The 17497-nt window shown below is 42.0% G+C and overlaps 1 long non-coding RNA gene across 1 annotated transcript in view; it reads left to right on the top strand.

The window, feature by feature from the left end:
• The window catches only part of LOC131517239 (uncharacterized), a 289644-nt gene that overhangs the window by 147162 nt on the left and 124985 nt on the right, over positions 1–17497 (top strand). The gene's annotated exons all lie outside the window — the stretch shown is intronic.

Below are 17497 nucleotides of genomic sequence, written 5' to 3'. Positions count from 1 at the left end.
GGAATGCTAAACAGCAAGCCCACAAACGTTTGCAAACAGTAGCACCATCTAACAACACGTGGAACAATAGATGTGTATGGCTAGGAAAGGACGCAAAGAAAGAATATTCACTCCTGGTCAGTGGTGGTTGCGCCTATGGAATTATTGATACTCAGAATTCTGTTGGTGGCTGTACCTCTCAGTACCTCCTCTGTATGCTGGGGCCAATTTCTATCCTCCTAAACAAGTTAAATGCATTTGTGTGTGTGTGTGTGTGTGTGTGTGTGTGTGTGTGTGTGTGATTTGACAGGCTAAAGTGCTAACTCTTATTGAAATATCTATATTTGGAGTTACTGATAGATTGTGGTACAAATACATTTTCTTCCATACACAAAGATGAACTTTCTTGCAAAATTTTCTAAATGATTTATTTCTCTCATTGGACCATTATTTTAGGAATTTTTCATTGGTACCAGGTCCAGAGTAGGCAGACATTTGTGCTTATATGGGTTGCACTCTGTAGAGGTCTGCATATACAGATGGGAGCTTCCCAAGGCTACTTCTAGCAAAATAAGAATGCTACTGTAGAGGCACCTGGGTGGCTCAGTAGGTTAAGCATCAGACTCTTGGTTTCTGTTCAGGTCATGATCTCACAGTTCATGAGTTTGAGCCCCATGTCGAGCTCTACACTGACAGCGCGGAGCCTGCTTGGGATTCTGTCTCTCTCCCTCCCTCTGCTCTTCCCCCAGTCAGGCACACATGTGCACTCTCTCTCTCTCTCTCTCTCAAAATAAATAAATAAACTTAAAAAAAAAAAAAGAACGATACTATAATCATCAGAAGAAGGACTTCATGGTAAATCAAGGGTCAGAAAGTGATATGCCAGCCAAAGGATGTAGTATCATGTTTCTCCCCCATTTCTTCTCTGGCCTCCTATTGCTTTTTCTCTAGTTTGGCTGTGACATTCAGATATTTTTTCAGTTCCAGGTTTTGTTTGTGTGTTTTGGGCTGGAGTCTGGGGAGTAATGGTGTAGGTTGAGGTCCTTCTTCTCTTGGCTCATCTTGAGTACTTGTGTCATTTCCAAGACTGGCTTTCTTTTTTTCTCAGGTGAATTCATTGGCCTGCCTGCTTTAGCTTCTGCCCAGTTCAGACCTCTGTCTGCAGAGAGATGAGACCATGAGATCTGCTAACATGCAAAATGGAGATAAAAGCATTTTTAAAAATGTCTTCCTGCACACAGGCCTGCTTTATAATAAACCAGAACAGTGCAGGAATTAAGATGTTGTTGAAATGCCTGAGTGTCTCTGCCCTTTTATTACATCCAGGGTGATGAGGTCATGGCTTACTGTTTAGCTTATACAGTGCAATTAAGAGATTCATTTCTTAACGTGATTCATCTCAGGAAGAGTTGACTCAAAAGTTTCAGGGGAGAGGCAAGACTCTATGAGAAGATGTTGGAAAATTATGGTTTTCTTTTGGAAGTTTGAGTTCATTTTTTCATTCCAGGCGAGAATGAGAACTGCAATAAGCCTGTGTTGGATTTCTGAGTAGCAGGGAATTTGATTACTTAATGCCAATAAGGCTAAGGAGATGGTTTTAGTTCTTGGCTTTTTTCCCTTTTTGGAATGATGGCAAAAATGTGAACTAAATATTTGTTTTATTTTTTTAATTTATTAAAAAAATTTTTTTTTTTAACGTTTCTTTATTTTTGAGACAGAGAGAGACACAGCATGAATGGGGGAGGGGCACAGAGAGAGGGAGACACAGAATCAGAAGCAGGCTCCAGGCTCTGGGCCATCAGCCCAGAGCCCGACGCGGGGCTCGAACCCGCGGACCACGAGATCGCCACCTGAGGTGAAGTCAGACGCTTAACTGACTGAGCCACCCAGGCACCCCAATATTTGTTTTATTAAGACATCATTAGATCTGTGTGTGTAGAGATGTTTAAATGAAACAGTATCTTAGATGTGTAGATCTACATGTTGTATATTTATTTGATTTATATATATATATACATATATATATGTGATATATATATATGATTTGTGTATATATATATATACATATATATATGTATATATATATATATATATATATATATATATATATATATATATAAGATGTTTTATTGTGCTGTTTATCTGTTGAGCCTTGATTTAACCCTTTTAAATGCAGATTTAAGTCTCTACTACTGAAAAAGAGGTAGTCTCCCCATTTGGTCAGGGCAGTTCTCAACCATAGTCAAACCCTTTGCAAGAATGTGTGAATATGAAAATGTTGAGAAGCAATGGATTAGGCTATATCTATTCTTTTATGAAAGACTTATTCATGCACCTCAGTTTGAGTAGCTTTTAACTGAGGTTCCTTTCTTCCTTGAAGTCTTCCTTGATTGTGATTCTTGGCTTGGTCTTTTATCCATGGTTCAGATTTTAGTGAAAATGAATAATTCTTATACTGGTCAATTCATGAAATGTCTACCTTATTTAAGGTACTATGTTAGGCATCCAAGACCATCTTTAGAGGGTTTAACTATTGTCTCTGTCCTTTAGGAGGAGATGGAAAATTCCACAATAATGAATACAAGTCATATTGTCATAAAGGGCTAAATAAAGTGTTATATGTACTCTGAGGAGTGAGTGATTTATTTTGTCTTGGAATTGGGTAGGGCTTCCTAGAGGTGGTAATGTTTGATTTGGTCTTTGGAGCAGAAGCAGGCTTTGAATAGATGAAGCTAGAGGAAAAGTGCAAAGTTTTAGAAGTGCAGAAGTCCATGACATGATTCAGAAAAGGAGATGAATCTGTTCTGGGCTGTGTGTGAGGAGAAATGGCAGGTAAGTTTTGAAATACAGAACACTTTCTATTTATTAGTCCCCTTGAATGCTATGCTAGGACATTTGGACTTAATTCTAAAAAAAAAAAAAAAAAAAAAAGAAAAGAAAAAACCAGAAAACTAGTAAAAGCTTTTGGACTGAGAGAGTGCACCACAATTATAACAGTACCTTAGGAAGGTAACTGCCGGGGATGTGAAAAGTAACTTGGAATAGAGAAAGCAAGTGGTGAAGGGGGACTCATTGGAGGGCTATTATAGTAATCCAGGTATAGATGACATGATGTAGGACAGTAATAGTAGAAGCAGAAGTAAGAAAAGAACCCAAGAGACATACTGAGTCTAGAATTGAATGTGGTGGGATGATACATAAATGACTGAAATTCCTATGTTAGGGTGGTTAGTAAATTGAGAAACCATGAACTGAGATAAGCAAATTTAAGAGAGGAAGGCTGGAGGGGAAAACAATAAGTGCTTAAATTGACATTTTAAATACACTTTGATTAGACACACGGTTTCTCTTGTTTCTTGAGGAACAAGCTTCTTATAGCCATTTGCTCTAGATTCTATTATTAGATTTACACCCTATTTTGCTTTTTGATTTGACACTCTCTGACTACTCAAAGGAGGAGAAGAAAAGGTATATTTTCTCTCTATTATGTCTGAATGTATTTCTATTTTATATAATCTCAAGATTTTTCTAATCTCAAGGTATTTCTGAAGAGTATCTTGAGCTTTGCTCAACTCGTCTTTCTCTGGCCATACTCTTGAGGATGAGGCAGTTTGAAATCCTTACTAATGCTTATAAGGAGTCAGAGTTAGACAGAACTGGCCTTTATAAGGCTAGAATTGGAGCCAAAATGGTTTCTTGGATTATGTATCTCTTGCCGGTTATGAAGCTGCCAGACTCCATCCCAGTGGGTGGAAATGGACACCAGCCCCTGAGGAAGTGATGGCTGCACATGGGCGTCTGCTACCTCTGCTGCTTCCTCTCCTCGATGTGGAAGGAAACCGTGGGCCTTCCTAGGCATTTTTCTTGTTCTCTTAACATGGGGGGACTGAGAGTCTTGGACTTTGGAGGTTGGATAGTGAACCTAAGCCTGGAGGGGTGTCCAGGGAGCAGACTGTTCCCATCTCTGAACTGTTGTTACTTTATTTTTCCACCCCCCTTTCTGTGCTGTACAAATCATTCCATCTCCAGAAGTTTAGTGCACAGGGTTAGAGTGTCTTAGTGGAGTACCTGGAGTTCAGAGCCCATGCAAGGGGACACCTGAGTGGCTCAGTTGGTTAAATATCCGCCTCTTGACTTTGGCTCAGGTCATGATCTTATAGTTTGTGAGTCTGAGCCCCACATCGGGTGGTGCGCTGACAGTGTGGAGCCTGCTTGGATTCTGTTTCTCCTTCTCTCGGTACCCCTCTCCCCCACACTCTCTCTCTCTTAGAATAAATAAATAAACTTAAACAAAACAAAGCCCATGAAAGGCTTTAAGTTGGAGACACTGAAACAGAAGGAAGGGGGTGTACCACTGAGCTTTCTTCCCGCATATGAAATATAATTTATATAAATATTCAAACTCCTTCCTAACTTATTTCTTTGTTAGTTTTGCATGCCACGTATCCAGTGACCAGTCCTCTTGAAAAGTGGTGAGGAAGAGTGTTACTAAAATTACAAATATCTACTTTTCATCAATAAATCTCTTCCAAAGTTTGCAGTATGAATTTGGTTTGCAGTTAGAATTCCCCAAACCAAGCATTTAAAAATCCCTGGCAGCAAATTCAGCTCCGAATCTCTAGAAAATAGTGTGTAAAGAGTGGACATATCTAACTGGATTGTGAAGTTAAGGTACCATGTGCTTTATGTGCTTAATTTCTACAGGCCATTTTAGCTCCCATTTTCCATCCAAGAAAATCAAGAACGTTATGCCTTTTTTTTTTTCAAGGTGTGGCACAAAATTGCTTCTCTAGTTTCGATTCCAAAAATATAAGCCTTTCCTGCTGATTCTAACCCGAAAGCATGTATTAAACACTTACTATCTACCCAGCATATTGAAGGGTGCTGTGTGAAACAAAAAGAGCTCCAGAGGGGCTCACTGCACAGTTTCTGAGTGAGGGAGGAGAGGGCTGGAGCCGGGCAAGGGGGAAAACCACTCATCGTAATCTCAAGGCCCTGATCCCTTAAAGCCCAATTGGGAAGAAATGTTCAGAAGAAAAGCACAGTGTCCGCTCTCCTCAGTATTCTAGAGATGGACTAACAGCGGGGGAAAGGATAGAGATGAGGTGGCAGACTGCCTTATTTCTATAGACCGACTGGCTTTAATTCTCCACAGTAGTGGGTTCGAGGGCACCAATGCAAAGGGCAGCTTATTTATTTTTTTTTTTAAATCTTAGCTTATAAGCAACTGTTGTGGCAAAATCCTCATCCTTTTCGTCTTTTATAATTCTTCATTGTATTCCCCCTACAGGCAGCAGGCAAGTGCTGGGGTCTAGCCCTCAAAGAGGCTGATATTCTCCAGACATGTCTATAGACACTTGTAAGTTGAGAGCTGAATCCTCTGTCAGACACATTTTCCTTGTCAAATCATGCCTGTCCCACCTCGCCGACACTGATAGTCCTGGGAGCCAGTTCTGATGCCAACCTGTATCCAACTCCTAGATGTGAGTACACTTCTTTGAAGGGCAGCTTGGGCTAAAACTTGACCTTTCGGAGCTTTGGGAGGTGGGCAGGGGAGCGGAGTGTTGCTGGGGAGAGAGAGATTTCCTGGTTATTGCTACAGGGAGTCTGTTTACTTGCCTTCAAGGGTCACAGCCATCTGAATGAGCTTCTCTAACTCTGCTCTTGGGTTTAGTTTCAGAGGACCTGGTCCTGTGGAATTCCACTCCCCATGGCCCTCCCCTTACTCTGTTAGGTATGGGACTTTTATCCCACAGTACAGTTCAAGATTTCCCCAGGAACACAGCAGCTTGCTTGCAAGAACAGCAGTTGGAAAGTCTGTTTTAAGTGGAGTTTACTGTTGTTGTATAAACCTTCATTTAAAATTGACTATAAAATGTTTCTGAACCTGCCAAACACGCATTAAAATATTTTGCTCCATTTATGCCTATGTGTAACATTTGGTTTCTAAAGAGCTTTAATCAAGTAATCTTCAAGTAGGAAGTTGTTCATCTTTATTGCCAGTCGGTTCTCAGTGGTGGTCGTGGCAACAATCTTTTTATTGCTTCTGTGTTTAGTTGTTCTTTGACATGATAGAAGTCAGCTGCAGTTCAATGAGCTCACTATTTGTGCAACTTAATTGCTTGCTTCCTTCAATACATACTCAATTTTTCCTTTTATGAGCAGGGCTGTTGGAAAAATTAAGCTTAAGGATATAGCCATCCACTGTTAATTAACCTCCTTCCCAAACACATTAGTAAAATAGGTCAAATAGCTGCTGAGTGCTAAGTGTACTGTTCCTAAGGTCCTCCTCAGCTGAGAAGTGAATCCTGTATTAAGGTGGAGCTTCGAGCGTTTTTCTGGAAGCAGTGATGACATAAGAATAATGCTTTGTAACACAGCATTCCCTGCTGCACCGTCTCCTCAAAGTTGAATATATGGTTTGACTTTGTCTGGCTCTACCGTGGGTTTCATTTGTTTTATGTAATATCAACTTTAAAAGAAATAAAAGAGTGCTTCTCTCTTTTCCTTTCTAGGTATTGCTTGCTTTCAAAGGGGGATCCTGAATTCAACTTCTCTTTTAGATAGTGACCACTGCTGTTACATTGACTCACAGTTCCTAGAATAATCTGAATATTGTGAGGATGAATACATATCTGTGATGAACATAAAAATATGCTCAGTGAGGGAGCTTTTATAATGTCTCACTTGTCAGGGTTATGTTCAGATGGAAAATCACTTTAATTGCAGCGGTGAAGGGCTGATTGGAGCTTTGCCAACTTGGCAAATATTTTGAAGTTTATAGAAATATTTTGAAGTTTATAGATTTAGAAAGTAAAAAAAGAAAAAAGAAAATGTGATAGTTCCTGAATTTAGTAGAAGACCGGGAAATGTAAGGGTCCAGTTTATACTTTTAAAAAGAGCAAAGCAAATGCAAACAAAATTCAAATGGAATACTATGCCAGAGTTCAAGGCTGAAGATCACATTTGTGATATTTATCCTCTATCTGTAGTTTCCATGTGTAGACTTTAATTAGGAAGGAGTAGGGAGAAAGAAAGAAACCAACCACCTCTCCAAATAAATCCTCAACTGATAAATACAGAAATTTCTTTTCTTTAAAATTATTACTCAGTTGCAATCTAAATCTTGCAGCTGTTTTTTCTTTACGTAGAGATCTACATTTCTAAATTGTCTGCTCTGATAAAATCATTAACAAATAATGGCTGGTTCAGGACTCTTCCAAGGTTTCGCTGCCTCCCGATTTGGGCATATTTCTTGCTTTGCATTTACAGTCAGTGAGAAGCATCTTTCAGCACCTTTTTTTCCAACGTGATTTCAGGATATTGATGACATAGAATGATGTTGAAATGGTAACCTTTGGGTATCTTCTTTTGCCGACCTGCTGGAGGAATAATGATCCTTTGCCAGTCTAGACTCTAAGGGATTATTAGGAAACTTGACTAGCTAATGCTTGTCAGGAGCCTTTAAACAAAAAATGTTTTCCCTGTGTGTTACTTTGTCCCCCGAGTTGAGCTTGTAAGCATGACCTCATTCATATTCATTAGTTGTGGGTGCTAAAGGTCATCCTCTCTTATCTTTTGCCTGGCTAAGGCCTGAGATGCAAATGGCAGATTGTGGACACATGGTAAATAGTGGAACCATCTAAAGGTTGAATAAGGGAGGGGGGCTTTGTATTCACACATGCCTGCAGGTACTTTGGCCCCTGTCATTTATGTGGATGGCTCACAGATTCCAGAATGAGGGCAGGCGCTGTAACTTTTGATGGAGATGGAACTGCTATGAATCAAAGTCAGGAATTGGGTTCAAGCTTTTATTCCTATCTAACCAATTATGATGGCAAATTTCCTATCTTTTAAAAGCAGAAGATACTTATCTAAGAAAGGGGAGAAGTAGAAGTCTAGGATTGGTGGGTACAAGAAGGTATAGAATCTTGAAAATTTTTGAGGCATTTCATCTAATCTAAAAGATAGTCTCACACTGAGTCCTATTGCCAACCTGCATGAAGCAAATTTGCAAATTCTAGGTTTAACCTTTTAAAGGTTGCCTTTAAAATAGCCAGGCCTTTGCCTCAGGAGAACATGTTGGGTCATGCTAACCTTCTGTGAATTGGTATCTTCCTCATCTCATAGATTGTTTTATTATTTCTTACGGGTATGTTCCTGTGGCTTTTCTAGCTGTCATTGATTGACTTTAATTAAGCAAATCCCCGAAGGGAGAGCAGGTAGCCATAGAGATACTTGTGACAACCAGCAGGTGGCACTGTGGATACTACAGTGGTGAAGAAACTGGGCTTTAGGAGGCAGAGATGAAAGGGAGAAAACGGGGATGAGATAACTGAAGCTCCTCTACAGAGATCTTAGGGTGGTTAACAGGGCATCTCAGAAGGTTGTAAATCAGTTTCTCAATGTGGGAAGCTGCATGGATTAGACTTACAGGGATATTCTCTCTGATTTTTAAAGTCTTCTTTCCAGCTGTATCAGTTGATAACCTGTTTAAATTCTACATATATGCTATTGCCCAGAGTCAAAAAACAAACTTGAAAGGAAGACTTTTAGGGAATTTAGAAACCAATATTTACTCACATTCTAGAATTGCAGAATGTAAATTAGGAACTCAAGCTTGGTGTGTTTATAATATAAAAATATATTTCAGGCTCACAGAATATTACTAGAGAAACATGTTAATTTGATTTACTTAGTTATTTTAAAGAGGTAGTGAGGACATTTTCCTGACATCCATTACCTTCTGCATTCTCAGTCATCTATGGCTTTCTTTTCTTTAAAAATGTATTTGAAAGAGATTTCAGTAAATTGACTTTTAGAAGACACTGTGTGTGGGTAAGTTTTTGCTTCTTTGGAAGTTTATGTAGTGCTGCATTTAGGTAGTCAAGTTGGATAAAAAGATAGCAACAATGACTTATTTCCAAGTGAAGCCTTCCTGAGATAGCAGCAATTTTTCCAAGGCTCTCTTGTGAAAGTTGTCACTGGTCTCTTTTTTCCTGAGATTAGACCGATTCAGATGGAGGTCCTGGGGAGGAAATGTAGTTTCTCCCAATAAATGTTTCCTAAGCTGAGGCCTCTTGGGAACACTGCCTTTCTACCAGAAATGTGGACTTTTCCTCTCTAAATGAATTTCAGCTCCCTGGAACAGATGCTTGGAACACTTTTTCCTCTCTGCCTTCAGAGCTAGAAAGCACGGGTATCCTAATGATGACAGAGCCCATCTTCCAAGGGGACACCTGAGGGAGTTGTGAGTGTGTGGACGCCAGTCCAGAAATGAGTATTAGATGGAATTTCCCATCCTACATGAGGGCAAGGAATGAGGGTGGAGGTGGGGAGAGGAACCACAAAACTGATTTAGAGCAAGGTGGCAGAAATCAGGATCTGAGAGGTCAGGATAGTGCTTTAGGGGCCAGTTTTAGTGGTCTCCCAACTCTCACCCAAGTCCGGAGCCTTACATGTCCCAGTCTACTCGGTCCGAAGGGAGCTGAGGCAGGCAGCTGGCCGAGTTGCCGAGGGAGGATGCTGTGAGTGGTCTCTCCACATGACTGGAAAGTCTGACCGACTAAGGGGACCTGGGAATGGAAACCAGTTTACTGTATATTCAGAAACAGGGATATTTCTGATTCACTAGGGCAGGCTCCTCTCTTATTTCTTGGAACAGATTGCTCTCTTCTGAGCCTGGAGCCTGGGCAGTGCTTGAGCGGCAACGAGGAGCATAAGTTTCCTGTCACTTCCTCTTTGGCAGGTTGTGTCTGCAGACACTGGCTCCCATACCCCATAATTACTTTTTCACATTTTTTAATATAGTAACACATGGTTGGGCTTGTGGTGGGGGAACCGAGTGATGCCTCCGGGCCATGAACACTATAAATAACTTCAGGGATTGTTTTATATGGTTAGGGAAGGAAGCAGTTTCTTTCTTAAGAAATAGCTCCAAGCAAAGACGCAGGGTTTAGGAACAAATAACTTTTATTTTCAGGGGCCCCTTTGCCTTTTGTATTTCTCTATAGATCAGAAATCTTATTGGTAATGTGTTTCCTCACCAGTCTGTTATGCCACTTTTTAATCTGAGTGGTGATTACAGCCATCTTGTTGTTTAGAGAAAAGTGCGTATATTTCGTTTATGAATGTGAAACTTAAAGCTATCAAGTCCATTCTCTAGGTTTAGCTTCTGACTGTGAACTAACTCTCTGACAGGTAGCCATGTGCAGGTGTATATGGTGATTGAAGTCCCGTATTGCTGGAAGGGACTACAATAAGCAATCTAAAATAATTCCTTACGACTTCGACAACATTTTTAAACGATCCAAGGCGGCCCAAACTTAGAGCTTCCTGGGAATAGACATTTAGGACACTTGTTATAGATTTTAGTATTTACCATTTTTCCTTGTCAAGTAATTCTCCTTTTCATTTAATCTTTCGATGTATTTTAAATTTTTTGCTTCTTATTTATTGAATGGAGGTTGACAACAGCTGCTTAAGGTTACCTTTCAATAACTGCTCTTTATGTGTTTCAATGGCCTGGTTGCTAAACTTGCACGTAATTTAATAATCAACACTTACATAAGTTAAACAGTATTTTTTATTAGGTAAATAGAAATCTAATAGAAAAATTTCTACATATAACAGAAATGTTCCAGAAACACTCTGTAGCTTTCACTATAGTTTCTATGCTTTAGCTTAACTCATATTTGTATACATTTTGTGCGCATATCCCTTTGAAGCAGAGCTGGTACTTTGGATTATCTTTGCATGGTATATGATGTCTTTTCGTAATGCATTGACATTACAGAAAGGCAAAGATAGTAGCCCTGTAAAGGAGATACAAAAATAGCCACAAGTGTCTTAGGCATTCAAATACTTTGTTTCAACCTTAGCAGATTAATTCACAGAAATAAAACTATCTCTATAGGCAAAGGGAGCTGATTTTACCACTTGATGCTGCATAGGTGTCGCATAGTCAGTTGGGCAGCAGGGACACAATGGCAGTGAGAGGCAAGTCTGTGGGACAGGGCAAGGGGCCGTGGGACATGTTCCCTGGGGAAGGGGGAAACACGAGGAAAACCAAAATACACAGTCCTTCATTCTTCTGGGCTGATATTTGCTAAACTCTGTGGCACTGTGCTCCAGGTTTCCAATCTGACAAGCGGAGATGGAGATTTCTCCCTCCTGCAAAAGGAAACTGTGTTTGACTGCTTTCCTGAAAATGTGTTCTTAGGGATGGTGGTAGTTCCCTATCAGGGGGCTCGACCTGGAGGGCCCCTAGCAGATGTGTGCACCTCATGTGCAGCGTTTGCTTGTCTGATGAGTCTGAGACTGCAGTTGGATTGTCATCTTCAATGAATGATGCTGTTTGATAATTGTATTTTAAAGACTCTTCTAGTGCTGTGTTATGAGCGAATGTTTTGATGTGGTGCACTGACAGCCACAATATCTATCAAAAGGAAGTATGACGGATTAAATAGCAGAGTGCTTTTCTCTCATGGTGTAGCAGCACTTGTGAGGGAGAAGGCTTGTATTGTTTCCTGGACCCTATCCCCTAAAACCCTGCATAAAGTCCTGTTGGATTAACTGAGCTGGCACCAGAACTGCAAGTCCTTGTTAACCATACAGGCCAAAAAGGCTCTAACACAAACAATCCCTGTTATCGAGCTGGCCCTTTACAAACAATATTTCCAGAAAGTACTTGTACCTGTTCTCTGCCATGTTACATTTTTTGAGATGATTACACACTTATGCTAGGGAATGGCATGTTGCCAAAGCAGAGTCTGCCTGCTGGAGTTTCAATAGTGCTCATTATGAAGGAGAAGAAGTTTCTATTCCTACCCTTGGAAGGAAAAAGGCAGTCACAGATAAAGTGTATGATATGATTACCGTTGCTTTAGATAACCGCAAGTATTACTTCCGACATGATAAGGGATTGTTTTCTGTCTTGATCATACACAGCTTGGCTCAGCCTTTTTAAGAAGCGGGGGGGGGGGGGGCATATTTGAAGGCCACTTGATCAGTTTGGAACCTGTGGGAGCATGAAGTTGCCATGCAGATAAAAATCGAGGCTGGTTTCAGCTACCACAGCAATTGCAGTGAGGGTGGGGGAGCCTTGGGAGGAGGTTTGGAAACGGGAGCAAATAGCCCTAGTGACTCTGGCAGAGGGATTCAGAGGCCTTGTGAGTAAAAGTCCTGCATCTCGGGATCTGTTAGATGGTTCTTTTTGTTGTGCTAAACTCGTTCAGATTAGGTTCTTTGAGAGAGCAAGAATGCTTAGTTCCTCAGAAAGGTGTATCAATGAGGCAGATTTACTGTTTAAGTAGTTGGGCAGGAGAGTTAGCCCTCAATACCTATGAACAGGGAAGTTACAGGACTCGTGAGAATTTAATGAATTCAGTTACAGAAAGGGAATTTCGAGTCTGCTCTTCACTGGGATTCTACTCGGGTGTGAGTGAAAATTTTAGACTTTCTGTAGTCTTTGGTAGGAAAATCAGCCTACAGGGTAAAACTCTGAAGTTGAGGGACATGGGGATTATCAAAAGGTAGGAAAAGGCAGTTTCTCCTAATACTTTGACAAGTGGCTAATAGATGGATTGTTGACCACAACATAAAATCCAGAGGTGGGAAATCAGAATAGAATCTGAGGATTCAAAATAAATCCAAAGGCTGGGATAGTGTTTGTATGTATGCATGTAAGGTTAGTCTGTATGTGTGTATGTACTTAAAAAGAGAAACTCCAATTTGAATATTTGTCATTTCTGAGAAGTACCCAGGGTATCAGAAGAGGACAGATGTGTAGAGCAGGCTCCTCAATATGTAAAGGGATGTGTTTTGATGCTTTTTATTCCTTGAGACTGCTAACAGGAGGGACTGGTGTTAAGTATAAGAAAAAAAAGAACAGAGGATTCGGTTTCTTCAACTTTTCCACTCCTGTTCCTATGGTTGTTGATACTACACCCTGTGTAATTGCATTTTTACCACCGCCATTGGTAGACAAGGTGATGAAGGTGGGGGGCAGGGAATGTTTGCCCATATGAACACTTGTCCTGGCTCAGTTTTGAAACTCAGAATGGCACTTGAGGCTGCAATTCTCCAAGAGGAGAACACTTCTCTGTTTTGAATGGTAACGGGGAAAAAGTTATGCATCCTCCTTAACTTTCTGTCTTCAATTTTCTGTCCTTCATGAGAGATGCAGTTAAGTTTGGGAACTTCCCTTTTTACTTAGTAGGGATGTGATTACCCAACTTTTGGCAAAGTACTTGGGATTACCCAGATGGAAATGCTATTTAAGGGCTAGGTATTAGGGTTTAGCCTTTTAAAAATTAAAGTATCCCCCAAATGAGCTTTATTTGTATTTCCCTTGCAGTCTTTCATATGGGAGCAGCCAGGGGCAGCAACGCAGGCTCAGAGCTTTCCGAGTATGGGCCATAGCTCTCCAGACAGTTCGGATGGTCTCTCCCCTCTCGCCAGGGGCTTGGCCAACAAAGCTGATAAGTACCTTTTTTCCTTCTTAGCCCTCTCTTTGGTGCCCAGAACTGAAGCCTGTATCTCTGAACTGCTAGGTTCGTATTAGAGATAGGGCTCCCCTAGAACCCTGCCTGCCTCTCACGTGCTGAGTTTCTTGAAGGCTTTTGTATTGGAGAGACCCTCTGACCTTAGGGAGTTGGGATATTGAGAAGCCACTTGACTATGTGGTTACCTCCATGTCATTGTGAACTGGGTGTAACCCCCATGGAATTAGTCTTATTGGTCAGCTCTCAAGTGCTTTATAAATTATATTTCATCTGTCTCTTTGTAAGAAGGGTTCTTGTGGGCATAATTCTTGTCACTTTCCCTTCTTTCCTTACACTTCAGCTCCTGGAGTTCTCCTGTCTAGAGACAGGGATTGCCTCCCCTTCTTGGGAGGGGTTCGAGAGCTCATGCTGCTCAGGGGGTTATGGCAGATTGGCTGTTGTTGCCTTGCTGCCTTCTTTTCAAAGTACCGCAGGTCACATGATGACTTCCAGGCCCAGATGGGGAGACGATGTGGATAAAAGTATTTAGCAAGAGATCAAAAACTGGGCTGCACTTCTAAATGGCTTGCCTTTTAGAAAAAGCACATTAGCCTCGCACCCAGATGCGGTTGTGGGTAACTGTCAATACGGCACACAGGTGGCATGGTTATCTGGCCATTTACTGCCTGATGCCTTGGCGACTGCTGCCAGCCCTTCAGAAATAGGAAATGACTAATGATGTGGTGGAAATTATGAACCAGGATTAATAAAACTTGAAAAGGAACAGTCTTCGGTGTTTGATCCTCCTTAGAGGAAGTTAAGTCTGAGTCCTAGATTCTTTTCCCTGAGGTGTTCTTCTGATTTCTTCTGATTACTCGGCTGTAGTGGGAATCTAGGCTGGAGCTGGGAACAGCGAACCAGATGGTGCAGGAAGCGAAGCCCTGCTCCCCATCCCTAAAGGTCCAGACACATGCATGCATGGCTCTGCAGTCCATCTGGGAAGAGTTCAGTTAGAGGAGCCACAAGCACAAAATAAAGGTTTAATTTTTAAGGACTGAAGTTGTGTGCCTGCTCATGAAGAACCTTCTGGAGAGATTTCATTCATTACCTGAGTGATTTCTGTACTTTCTCATTAAAGACGGTTGTTGGAATCTGTGCTTTAGGGATTTGACATTTTTCTTTTTAGTTTAGGAATCAAAATGCCTTTTCCTTAAGATCACTGAGGTCAAGCATTTTTTAACAATATTATGGACCTGTCTTCTGTCCTTCCTTTTTCGGCTCATATTTTAAGGCTCCTCTATTTCATGTGGAAAAATGCTAAGTGGACAAAGGGAGAAAGGTACATTTTGGTGAAGTAGGTGAAGCCAATGTGAGGTATAGTGAAAAGAAAACCAAACGCTGGATAAAGAGATCTCAGCTCCAGGCCCCTTCTGGTTGTGTGACCTCTGGGAAGCTCCTTCAAGCTCTCTGAGCCCAAAGATGTCACTTTTATGATGATGGGTCTTAACCAGGTATCTGGTTGAGGGCTCCTCCTGCTCTCGTTAAAACACATCTGTGTGTGATGTTCTGCTCTGAGCCAGTGTCAATTCCCTTGCCTGAAAATACTGCAGTTTGCCCAGGAGCCCACCCTATCAGCCTCTGACGAGGAGCATTGTGGGCATCTCTAAGGACAGTGGTGAAACACATGCAGTTTCTGCAGTGGGGTGTGTTGGACGAAAGCTTGGGTGGTTCCTGTAGTTGTTAAGTCGTACTATTTCTACAGATCAGCTGGTTAAGGAAAACCCCAGAGAGTATTTCTAAAGCCTCTAAAGTCAAAAGAACTCTTGAGTTTGCTCATCGAAGCCACCTAGGACACAGAGGAATCAAGCTAAACTAGCCGCATACAGTGTTTGGCGAATCAAAATCTCCCTAAATCTCAAGCCAGCTAAAGGTTGTCTGTGGCTCGGCAGGATGTGGGCATATATGTTGAGCTTGAGTGTGTGTATATGAGAAAATGTGTGCGTTTGTGTGTGTGCATATGTGCACTTGAGAAATAGGAGAGTCTTAGTAAAGAAGGTAGCTGGTTTACAGCTTATGTGAGAACAGCTTATGTCTCCCTTATGTGAGAACTGGGAACTAAGGAATAAAGCTAAAAAGAGACGAAGTAGCATATGATCTTGCCTTATCCACTCAGCATCTCCTCCTGACCTGCTTAAGGCTGTGAAATCCTTAATGCCAACAACAATAGCTAACATTTGTTGAGTATTTACTAAATGCCAGGCAATCTTTCAGCGAGGTGCTTAATCTCTCTGTGCCTCGGTTTCCTTATCTCTAAAATGGGGATATAGAACCTACCTCCTAGGGTTGTTGTGAAGCTCAGATGGGTTAATATGGGTGAAAGGCTTAGGACTGTTAATAGAGATTAATGAGTTGAAATAGGAAGAGTCAGAACAGAGCTTGGCACATAGTATGTGCTCAGCGATAGTTGTTATTATCGTCCCCATTTTATGCACAGGGAAGTGAAAGCTTAGAGCAGTTCAGTAACTTCCTTGTACTCCACAGCTGGAGGGAGTGAATGCAGCAGCCTGACCCAGGAGGTCCAAACCTCCACCTTCCCACTCTGGACCTTCCTCAGGGAGCCTGTCCCCTGTTGCTGCACTTTGTTAAGTTAATGCTAGCTGGATCCTTGAGGGCATTTGCAAAACAAGTTCCTTTAGAACCTGGTGCTCTTAGGAGGATGAATTGTAAAACCCTCTCATTGCATTGCTGTCTCCCCACCTTTTCTCTTGTGTTGCCCTAGGGTTGTGGGGGACCTGTGGCAGATGTCCCGCCAGGTCCCATGGCCCTGTGTGAGAGAAAGGCTGTATATTTAAAAATCAGCCCTTATGCTTCTTTTGGCTCTCCCTCCTGACACATTCCTGTCAATCGGCTTGGTACAATAATGAAAACAACTTTCTAAAACAGATGATTTTAAGCAGATTTAATGGACATACAGTAGCTAAAATAAAGAATATATTTTTTTGCCTTTTATTTTATCTATTCCATTACAAAATAAGAAGGTAAAAAAACAACCAAACTGGTAGAACAGAAATTGAGATCCCAAATACCAGTGAAATACAACATCTCTTTGAATAAGTGCTTTGATTTGTTCTCTGATGGCTAGAAAAACAAATGGATAGACCTGTAAGAGTTTCCTCAAATTGGAGACCCTCTCCCTGGCTCATGGGAAAATACTGGTCATGCGCCTTAGGGCTTCCTACACTGTCAGGTCAGTGAGAAATGGGAAACAGCAAGGGCCAAGCCCTGAGCATCCCTCATACCCGGAAGGAGCATGGGGTCATGGGGTCTCACGTGGCTGCTCAGAGAGGAGTCCAGGATCCGCTTCCAGGGCTGGGGGGGGGGGGCATGCCAGGGGTCGGGGGGTTGTGGCAAGGCAAGTGATGTGCTAGACAGCAGGGAAATTGCAGCGTGGTCCATCTCTCCTTGTCTCCCCAGCACGTCCTGAGAAATTTTCCTTAGGGGAAATGGGGTGAAACGAGCTCTGAAGACAACCTCGAAAGGGAAAGGCTGTATGGGATGGAAGAGGAAGCTCAGATGACCAGTTGTTGCTAGACAGCCAGACCTGGGCCTCCTGCTACGTGGATGTGTGTGCACAAGCCCCGGGTCGTCCTTGAGGCCTCGGCGCCGTGCTGCCTCCAGTTCTCCTCTGCCAAGACTTGTGATTGTCTCAGCAGCCCCGAATCCAGCTCTGGGCACAACCCGCAGCAATTGCGGAACGTTCTGCCCAGTTCTGTGCTGAGGCCTTGCATTGCTGTGGCTCTGCCCTCTGGTGCTTGTCCACCCTGCCCTTGGTTCTGCCATCCTGCTTCAACAATTAGGTAAAAGGCCAGCCGCTGGGCTTGTGGGGCTGGACGTGCAGTGGCCCTTGTCTATTGCTTTGCAGGGGTTTGCTTTCTTCCTGTTTGCATTGTTGTCTCCAGGCTGGCACTTGAATGAGCCCAACAGGCCATTACAGCCACACAGTCAAACAAAGGTCTTTTAAGAGAACAATTGTC

This window comes from Neofelis nebulosa, chromosome 7, assembly GCF_028018385.1.
Source record: "Neofelis nebulosa isolate mNeoNeb1 chromosome 7, mNeoNeb1.pri, whole genome shotgun sequence".
NCBI classification, from domain to species: Eukaryota; Metazoa; Chordata; class Mammalia; order Carnivora; family Felidae; genus Neofelis; species Neofelis nebulosa.
The sequence above is the reverse complement of the archived record's forward strand: the minus strand, read 5'-3'. Positions and strand labels throughout refer to the sequence as shown.